Genomic DNA, 11,161 nt, shown 5'->3' on the forward strand with positions numbered 1-11,161 from the left:
ATAAATAAATAAATAAATAAATAAATAAATAAATAAATAAATAAATAAATATTAAGCCGGGCGTGGTGGCACAGGTTTGTAAACCCCAGCATTCTTGTAATCCCAGCATTCCAGAGGCTGAGACCAGAGGATTGAGATTCTTGGACAGCCTCAGCTAGTTACTGAGGCCCGCTTACTGAGGCCCACCACAACTTAGTGAGACCCTGCTTCAAAATAAAGAATAAAAACTAGGGCAGGGGGTGTAGCTCGGAGGTCGAATGTCCCCGGGTACTATCCCCAGACCTGCAATAAATAAATAAATAAATAAATAAATAATAAAAATAAATAAAGATTTAAAATATAGGGCAGGGGGTATAGCTCAGAGGTCAAAAGCCCCTGTTCCATCCCCAGACCTCGAAAAAAGAAATAATAATCATAATAATAATAATATACCTTTTTTTTTTGCAGTACTAGGGATGGAACCCAGGATAGTCTACCTCCAAGCTACACTCCCAGCCCAATTTTTAATTCTTTATTTTGAAACAGGGTCTTATTGAGTTGCACAGGGCCTCACTAAGAAGCTGAGGCTGGCCATGAACTGTGATCCTCCTGTCTTAGCCTTCCAAATGCTGGGAGTACCAGCTTGTGCCACCACGTCTGGCTCTAAAATACCTTTAAAAAGCTGTATTTGGGGAAGCTGAGAGAGGAGGAGCTCAGGTTCGCTGCCAGCCTCAGTTACTTAGTGAGGCTGTCTGCAACTTAGTGAGATCCTATTTCAAAGTAAAGAATAAAAAACAGGGCTGTGGTCAGGTGTGGTGGCGCACACTTGTAATCCCAGTGCTTGGGAAGCGAAGACAGGAGGATCGCGCAGGTTCGAAGCCAGCCGCGCCTGTTTAAGAGACCCTATTTCCAAATAAAAATATAAAAATAGGTCTGGGAGTGTAGCCCGGAGGTAGAAGGGCTTCCAGGAACCCCAGTACCACCAAAAACAAACAAACAACAACAACAAAAAACAGGGCTGTGGGGATGTAGCTCAGAGGTAGAATGCCCCTGGATTCAATCCTCAGTACTAGGGGGGAAAAAAAATTGAAATACCTTTTTTACAGGCCTGTAATCCCAGTAGTTGGAAGGCTGAGACAGAAGGATTACAGGTTCCAGGGCAGTCTCAGCAACTAGTGAAACTCTCAGCAATCTACGGAGACTCTGTTTCAAAACAAAACAATTTTTCAAAAGGGATGGAGATATATCTCAGAGGTAGAATGCCTTTGGGTTCAATTCCCAAAACCAAAACAAAAGAAAACCTTTTTAAACTGGGCATGATGGTATACCAGCTGTAATCCTAGTACTTAGGAGGCTGAGACTGGAGAATTATAGGTTTGTCCTCAGCAGTTTAACAAGGCTCTCCACAAACTTAGTGAGACCCTGTTTCAAACTGAAATATAAGATAGGGCTGGAGGTATAGCTCAGAGGTAGAACACCCGTGGGTTCAACCCCTAGTACCACAAAAATTCAAAATAATAAAACAAAAATACCTTTTAAAATTCCACAGTTTGAACAAGACCTTGAGAAATAGAAAACTAATTTACCTTGTGGCTCATGTAAACTCAAGTTATAGCACCTATCATTAAAACGAAACTTTGGTATTTATTTTATTAAATGTATCAAAGAGCAACATTTATAAGATTTTTCAGCAGAACAGGAAGTTCCCCTGTGCAGGACCCTCCCTAGGAGCAAGAACCTGGAAGGTGTGTTCCAGTGTAGTGGATTCTTACTTTGAGCACATAAAGGGTTATTTAAAGACATTCTCTGGGAAAGAGTTCTTTTCTAAAGCAAATATGGCCTCCTGCTTTGGCTATTCTTTGAGTCTAGGTTTTCCTAGGCTCATTCCACTTAGCGCAATCTAATTATACTGACCTTTGTCTAGAGTGTAGGATTGATGAGGTCCTCGATCGATCCTCCACAAGGCCAGTTTGCTTTTTCTGCTCTCTGGACAGGGACGGCCCTGCAGCTGGCCATGCAAATTCACCTCTGATTTTAAAGTGGAATATTCGAGCAAAGTCATCTTTGCTCGAATATTCTAAAAGTAAAGCGTGTTTTGTAATGAGTGATTACATGTCACGTTCAATGAAGCAAAGAACACTGGAGATTTTTTTTTTTTTTTAATTTTTAAGAGATCCGGGTGTGGTGGCACACGCTTGTAATCCCTGCTCTTGGGAGGCTGAGACAGGAAGATCGCGCAGGTTCGAAGCCAGCCTCATCTGGCTTAAGAGACCCTGTTTCCAAATAAAATATAAAATAGGTCTGGGAGTGTAGCCCAGAGGTAGAAGGCCCCTGGGTTCCATCCTCAGTACCACCAAAAAAAAAAAAAAAAAAAATTTTAAGAGATATTTCATTAACACTATAGCTTTGTGGAAGTAGGTGGGGTATTCAATCATTTTTTTCTGTTAAAGGGTCAAAACCAGAGCCAGGCATGGTGGCACATGCTTGTAATCCCAGTACTTGGGCGGCTGAGACAGGGAGATCATAGGTTCAAAGCCAGCCAGCCTTGACAATTTAGTGAGGCTCTCAGCAACCTAGTGAGACCCTGATTCCAAATAAGAAGTAAAAAATAAAATCGGGCTGGGGTATAGCTTGGAGGTCGAATGCCTCAGAGTTCAATTCCCAGTACCAAATATATATGTGTGTGTGTGTGTGTGTGTGTGTGTGTGTGTGTGTGTGTGTATGTATGTATGTAAGTATGTATGTATGTGTGTGTGTACTGGAGATTGAACTCGGGGGAATTCTACCTCCGAACTACATCCCTAGCTCTACTTTTTATTTTTATTTTTGAAACAGGGTCTCCCTAGATCGATGACAATCTTTCTACTTGTTGAGGCTGTCCTCAACCTTCAATCCTTCTGTTTCAGCCTCCCAAATACTGGGATTACAGGCCTGTGCCACCATGCCTAGCCCTATAACAGATTTTAAAGAGATTTTTTTTTTGCTCCCACCCCTTTTAAACTTGACAGTTTGGAAAGATAACTCCAGAATATAAATAATAGTAATGAGTAGGAAGTTGTCTAAATTATCCAGAAGCCAAGACAAGATCCCAGTTATTTAAATTACATTCATCGGGTGTTATCTTTTGGCAAGTGCAGCTTTATGTTCTATTTTAAAGTCTTCTATTTGATTGCTTTGGCCAAAGATAACTATGAGATTTACAGACTGTACACTCTACAGTGTACATATGTACAGACAGGGGAAAACCGGGGAGAAGATATGCTCAACTGGCAGTAGTTAGTAATAGCTATGCGGTATGAATATGGGTGATTATTACTTTCTTTTTATACTTTCTGCATCTAACATAATGAACAAATATAAGTTTAGAAAAAGAAACAGATTTTTAAAATATATTTATAAAACATTGGAAGATCAAGGTGGCATTGATTGTTTTGTTTTGTTTTTTGGTGTTGGGAATTGAACCCAGGGTCATTCTACCTTGGAGCTACACCCTCATCCCAATTTTATTTATTTATTTTTATTTATTTATTTTTATTTTTATTTTTTTGCGGGTCTGGGGATGGAACCCAGGGACATTCGACCTCTGAGCTACACACCCAGCCCTATTTTTTATTCTTTATTTTGAAACCGGGTCTCACTGAGTTGCAGAGGGCCTAAGTAGCTGAGGTTGTCTGCGAACCGTGATCCTCTGGTCGCAGCCTCCCAAATGCTGGGATTACAAGCGTGTGCCACCATGCCCGCCCCCTATTTTATTTATTTATTTATTTATTTATTTATTTATTTATTTATTTATTTATTTATTGTGGGTCTGGGGATGGAACCCAGGGGCATTCAACCTCCGAGCTACACCCCCTGCTTTATTTTTCATTCTTTATCTTTTTTTTTTTTTTTTTTTTTGTGGTACTAGGGGTGGAACCCAGAGGCTTTCTACCTCCGGGCTATACTCCCAGACCTTTTTTTATATTTTATTTGGAAACAGGGTCTCGCTAAGTTGCTGAGAGCCTCACTAAGTAGCTGAGGCTGGCTTTGAACCCGTGTGATCCTCCTGTCTCAGCCTCCCAAGCGCGGGGATTACAAGCGTGCGCCACCACACCCGGCTACATTCTTTATCTTGAAACATGGTCTCACTGAGTTGTGGAGGGCCTCACTAAGTAGATGAGTCTGTCCCTGAACCTCGATCCTCCTGTCCCAGCCTCCGGAATACTGGGACTACAGGCATGCACCACCATGCCTGGCTTTTAATATACTTTCATTGGTGCATTGTAACTATATATCACAGTGAGGTTCAGAATGATAAAAACATGCATAGACATAGCACTTGGTGTGCTACTCTCCATTTCCCATCTGGCTCCCTGGCCCACTGACATCCCACTTTTTTTTTTTTTTAACTGACACCTATTTTATTTTATTTTTTTTAAAAAAACAGGGTCTCAGTTGTGAAGGGCTGAGGCTGGCCTTGAACCTGTGATCATCTTGTCTCAGCCTTCCAACTACCGGCATTCTAGGTGTGTGCCACCACACTGGGCTAACCAATGTATTTAACAGTTTTGATGAAGATACCCTGGAGACTGGCCTCTGGTTTTCGAATGAGTCATAAGCCCTCCAGATAAAATAGACTATCTATAAATTCAAGCCTTATGAGCCGGGCGTGGTGGCGTGTGCTTGTCATCCCAGCATTCGGGAGGCTGAGACGGAGGATCGCGGTTCGTGAACAGCCTCAGCTACTTAAGTGAGGCTCTCGGCAAGTCAGTGAGACCCGGTTTAAAAATAAAGAATAAAAAACAGGGCAGGGGGTGTAGCTTGGAGGTCGAATGCCCCTGGGCTCCATCCCCAGACTGGCAAAAACAAAACAAACCAAAAACCTCAAGCCTTATTGCTAGTCTAGGCCTAGAGACATGTTGCTCCAGGGCAAGAGAAAGCCTCTGATTCTAGCCATGTTCTTCATGTAACATCATTCTAAGCTGGGCATGGTGGCACGTGTTTCTAAGCCCAGTACTTGGGAGACTGAGACCTGAGTATCACAGGTTCAAGGACAGCCTCATCAAGTAGTGAGACTCTCATCAATTTAGCAATAGACTGTCCCCAAATTAAAAATAAAATAGGGCTGGAGGTGTAACTCAGAGGTAGAATGCCTCTGGGTTCACTTCTCAGTGCCACAGTAAAGAAATAAATACCATTCTAGGGCCAGGCACGGGGGCACACGCCTGTAATCCCAGCATGCGGGAGGCTGAGACAGGAGGATCGCGGTTCACAGACAGCCTCAGCTACTTAGTGAGGCCCTCTGCAACTTAGTGAGACCGTGTTTCAAAATAAAAAATAAAAATAGGGCAGGGGATGTGGCTCGGAGGTCAAATGCCCCTGGGTTCCATCCCCAGACCCGTAAAACCATAAATAAATAAAAATAAAAAAATAAAATGATGTGTTATTTGGAGAGCAAAAAGAAGAGAAATATGCCCACTGGTTGGTAGGATAGATGTGCATGTGGCTTCCTTTGTACTTGCAAAAAGACACACAGGGAAGATAAGCTCCAAATTAATTGTTTATCTCTGCGGGAAGGAAGAGAACCGGGATGGAGGGCAGACTTCCCTCTGTATCTGATTATCTGATTTTGGCTTTGGAAACAGTCATGTTTTACATGTTGAAGTAATAAGATTAAATCAACAGAAAAAATTATGGAGAGCAGATAGAAATGTCGTAAAGATTTTTTTCTTGTTTATTCTTGTTATATGAGAAAAGGATTTGAAGCAGGTTCAGTAAAGCAGACACACACATATATATGCATTATGAACTTTTATAAATTTTCATTTTTCTGTATTGCCAGTCAGTAAAGCATTTGGAAAGACTTTCTGAGCTCAGTTATATATCCTGATGGCATTGTGCGTTGGCAAGGATGAACTCATTCTCTTTTCTTTTCTTTTCTTTTCTTTTCTTTGGTACTAGAGATGGAGCCCAGGGGCATTCTACCTCTGAGCTACACCCACAGCTTTATTTATTTATTTATTTTTATTTATTTATTTATTTATTTATTTATTTATTTATTTTTGGTGGTACTGAGGGTGGAACCCAGGGGCTTTCTACATCCGGCCTATACTCCCAGACCCATTTATCTTTTATTAGAAACACGGTCTCACTAAGTTGCTGAGAGCCTCACTAAGTAGCTGAGGCTGGCTTCGAACCTGCATGATCCTCCTGTCTCAGCCTCCCAAGCGCGGGGATTACAAGCGTACGCCACCACGCCCGGCTCACAGCGTTATTTTTAGTCTTATTTTTTGAAACAGGGTCTCACTGAGTTGCAAAGGGCCTTGCTAAGTAGCTGAGGCTGGCCGAGAACCTCGATTCTCTGGTCTCCTTGTCTAGAATGCTGGGATGACAAGCATGTGCCACCACGCTGGGCTACTCCGACTTTTTTTTTTTTTTTTAATCTCTCTTTGTTAGCTGGGTGTGGTGGTGCAGGTTTGTAATCCCAGCATTCGGGAGGCTGAGACCTGGAGGATCGCGGTTCGCGGACAGCCTCAGCTACTTAGTGAGGTCCTCTGCAACTCAGTGAGACCCGGCTTCAAAATAAAGAATAAAAAATAGGGCAGGGGGTGTAGCTCGCAGGTAGAATGCCCCTGGGTTCCATCCCCAGACCCGCAAAAATAAAATAAATCTCTATTTTTAATACTTTTACTTTTAATATTTTTATTGGTACATTGTAAACTCACATCATAATGTAGATTATAGTGATATATGCGCACAGCACTTGGTGGGCTTTCCCCTGGTCATTCTGACTTCTAAAAAGTGGCTTTAAAAAGTGAATTTTGGAGCAGGGCGTGGTGGTGCGCCTTTGTAATCCCTGTACTGGGAGGTTGAGACAGAAGGATCCAGGTTCCCGGCCAGCCTCAGCTGCTTATGAGGCCCTGTGCCTCATTTATTACCAGTATCTGGAAGCCTTCACAAGTAGTTTTCTGGGGAATGCTTGAAGAGAAGAAAGAAACACCATAGCCTATATTCTGACCTCTTTGAAGTAAAGAAGGAAATAGAGCTAAGTGTGGTGGACACACCTGTAACCCCAGTGCTTGGGAAGCTAGGATAGGAGGATCGCAGATTCAAGGACCGCCTCAGCAGTATAACTCTAGATGAAAAAGGAAATCCTATAGAGGAGCAAATAAGGCAGGCTAACTGAAGGGATGGAGGGGGGAAGAAGGAAACTCTTTAAAGCACACGCTGTATTTAAACATATTGAAGTCAACCACTAAGCCAAGCATGGGAGGGAGGGATGGGAGGGAATGGGGGGGATCGGGTAGGGGCTAAATGGGTCATGTGTGCATGTATGACTACAAGTTTTTTACCCCATTATGATGTATGAATACAATGCATCAATAAAATTATTATTATTGTTATTATTATTTTGCAGGTCTGGGGATGGAATGCAGAGGCATTTGACCTCTGAGCTACACCCCCTGCCCAATTTTTTTTATTCTTTATTCTGAAACAGGGTCTCACTGAATTGCAAAGGGGCTCACTAAGTAGCTGAGGCTGCCCGCGAACCACTATCCTCCAGTCTCAGCCTCCTAAATGCTGGGATTACAAGCATGCGCCACCATGCCTGGCCAAAAAAATTTTAAAAATTGTATAAAATGTGTTACGGATTGGGAGAATATGGTTTGTGGAAACTGTTCCCGGGACCCCTGCTAGGGACTCGGACACAATTTTCCCCAACCCATAACAAAAACCAAAAATGACCAAAAACCAGAAAATTACGGTGGGTTCTTGTCGTAAGCTAAGAATAAATATGCATAGCTTGGACAGTTGCTGAAGATTTAAAGACGTTTATTAGAAAGATAGAAATACAGAGAATAGAAATACAGCCCCACGCCAAAATGGCATGAGGGGGTGACTCAAAATGAATACACCAAAGGAATTACACGTGGACTCAGCCTTTTATACCCATGACCTCCATCTTGTTTGCGTGACTCTGAGGTAGTGACGTCCCTGTGAGGTACCTCCCCCAGCAAGGTGTGGCAGGGTGTCTCCTTTCATGAAGGTCGACCCCTCCTACCATCTTAGCTAGCTTATCCAATCATGTAGTCTTTGGATAAAGGCCTAGTTCTCCTCAACTAAGATCTGTCTTTAGATAGAGACAGGCCTAGTTCTCTTCTCCTACTGCCTGGTTAATTGCTTTTAGCTAGGTTAATTTACATTGGAATAGTTGCCTGCTTTTAGGCAGAAACCAAGTCCTTGCACAGATTTGCCCTTCACCCAATTTTGAAATATATTAATAATCATAGCTTTCTCAAATTTTCCTAGGCCATTCCCAATACTGGTACAAAATGGGATGGTGGTACCTTGAAGGTAGTGATAAGTAAAATAAAAAATTAAATGCGAGTAAAATAAAAATAATGTGCATACGGCGGAGTGTGAAAAACACGAGAGAGGTCCGGTACACGTGGCATGTAAAGTTTTAATGGCACGGCTCTCCCGGGGATCAGGGCGAGGCACCGTGGGGCCCGCGCGCCTGTCCGAAGCTAGAGGAGGCGGGCTCTCCTTTTCAAGGTATGCATCTCGCGAGAGGAGGGTTTACTCGCGGGAACGCCCAATTCTCGCGGGGGTTTCAGCCCCTCCCTTGCCCTGCAGAGGTCATGTGACACAAAGTCACATGAGTGCAGGACCCAACTTAACATTCCGGCCTTTTGATGGTAGGGATAATGGATGACGTTGGACCCTCTAGCTTCTTCCTGCTGTCAAGGGGCGTCGTCAGGGGGCCCCAGGCCGGGAGGAGTCGGGAGTCCAGTTCCCCAGAAGGGGGTGCAGGTGGGTGCATAGCTGCAGTGCGAATTGGAGGTTACCCTGGACAGCTTAGTGATGTGCGCTTGAGGAGGCTTGAACAGGCAAGGGCTATTAAAGAAAAAACAAATCATGAGATTGAGCAGGCGACCAAAAAGGAGACTGGCTTACTCAGTACCTGGAGAGCTACCCTGAGCTGGCAAAGAGGATGGAGGTTGAGGGATCCAGGAGCCATCAGTCTTCAGCCAGGCTGAGTAGGGCCAGCGGCGGGGCCTGGTCTGGAAAGGTGCTCCCCCTGTGTTGAGGCACCTGGGGCTCACCCTTTTCCAAGGGCACTGTTCCAGTGGCCCTCCTGGCCACACGCCGAGCAGTCTGATTGGTAGGCGTGGCTTTGCCCCACTTGAGGCAGGCTCCTGGAGGTAGTTGTTGTTGCAGTCCTCCACACCTAGGTGGCGCTCCAGGGGGCTGAGCCGCCACCGCCAGCCAAAGGGCAGCTACCAGGGATCTGCTTTTTGGCAAAGTCGGAGTGTATGCTCCATTTCCGCCTGTTTCTCTCTGGAATTAAAACTTAGATGCTATGTTAAGGTTCTGTCAGCTGTGACGGACCTATACTCACAAAGAGCGCTTCCCGTGGCTGGTGTCCGGCAAGAATGGCAACGCAGACTCCCCACGGGCAGAGGGTGTCGCCCCAGCCCCGGCGTTTCCCACAGCACCTAGGGCGCGCCCACGCGGGCCGCCCAGCAAAATTGCAGTCTGGCGCGGGCCAAGATGGCGACTGTGACATCACCAGGCAGCGACTACGCGCCATCACAAAATGGCAGCTGGCGGGAAAATAAATGGAAGCTGATGGGGGAGAGCATTTGGAGGGATACCAGACCGCTTATAAAAGTTCCTAACTATTCCTGGGCCACCGCAACCTATTTCCCAACTCGTATCAAGGCAGACAGGCTCTCAGGGCATCTGCTAGTATAAAGGTTCGACTCCCCATAATTGGTTCGCGGGCAGAAACGAAGAACAGGAAATGGGCGTCCCCGATTTCCCTGCTCAATCGTTCGGAAACAGAGGTTAAGAGATAGGGAAGAACGTCTTCATTCCTTCTCAAAACCGGAGGATGACCTGGTCATCCGCAGGGTGGTCCCAGTGGACCAGGGGACAATGGGTCACCAAGCGCTTGGATTTTAAGGTCCCAGTGGACCGGAAGACCCAAGTCCGGAACCCGCTAACCAAGGGAAGGAGGCAGTTTACCGGAGTATAGTGATGTCGACCAGCGCTGGCTGTAACAAGCGCTGAGAAGCTGCTGGGGGCGCGGTGGAGCCAGGGCGCGCGGATGCCGGTGGCTGGTGTGGACGGCACTGGCGGCTGGTGCAGGTGGGATCAGTGGGGGTGCGCAGGCGGCATGGCTTGCCGGGCCCGCGGCGTGGAGACAAAATGGCTTCCAGGCACGCGCCAGACGCTGAGGCTGGGCCCCGAGGAGCACCGCCAGTGAGCCTGGCTCGGGGCGGGTGGGGCAAACCGGCCAGAGGTCCCGGCGGTGACCGGAGAACCAAGCTGGAACGGTGCTTTAGGAGGTCCAAGCGGCAGGCAGAGGTCCTGGCCCGCGCAGGCAGTTGGCAGGCAGAGCAAGTGCCAAGCTGCCTGGCTCGGGCTGGAAAGATGGCCGCCGACTCCTAGGATTGGTTAGGAGTGGAAAGTGGGAGGGATTAAAGATTGTGAGGCCTCCAGTGAGGCCATGAGGTGGGAGGGGTTAAAGATGGCGAGGCCTCCAGTGAGGCCATGAGGTGGGAGGGGTTAAGGATGGCGAGGCCTCCAGTGAGGCCATGAGGTGGGAGGGGTTAAGGATGGCGAGGCCTCCAGTGAGGCCATGAGGTGGGAGGGGTTAAGGATGGCGAGGCCTCCAGTGAGGCCATGAGGTGGGAGGGGTTAAGGATGGGGGCCTCCAGTGAGGCCATGAGGTGGGAGGGGTTAAGGATGGCGAGGCCTCCAGTGAGGCCATGAGGTGGGAGGGGTTAAGGATGGCGAGGCCTCCAGTGAGGCCATGAGGTGGGAGGGGTTAAAGATGGTGGGGCCAAGATGGCGGCCCCCCAGTGATTCCACGTGTCCAAGATGGCGGGCCAAAGCTGGCGACCCCCCCCCCCAGTAATTCCATGTGGCTGCTTACCGGAATGGCCAGGCCCAGGCAGCAGGGGTGGGCAGGCACAGGGTGAAGGGCGCCAGGGCACGAGTCCGAGTGGAGGAACCAGCTGGAGCGCGGGCTGGACTTGGCGGGCTGGGGGCTGTTTAGCAGAGTGGCGGCCGCCTAGATGGAGGAGGCAGGCGGCCTCGGCAGGCGGGTCTAAGCAACGCCAGGCGCGGAGAAGACATAGGCGCGCAGTGTGGCGCAGTCCGCGGGCGGCATGGTCCCATTCCAGCGGCGGGC

This window comes from Muscardinus avellanarius (genome assembly GCF_963383645.1).
Source record: "Muscardinus avellanarius genome assembly, chromosome: 1".
Classification (NCBI taxonomy): Eukaryota; Metazoa; Chordata; class Mammalia; order Rodentia; family Gliridae; genus Muscardinus; species Muscardinus avellanarius.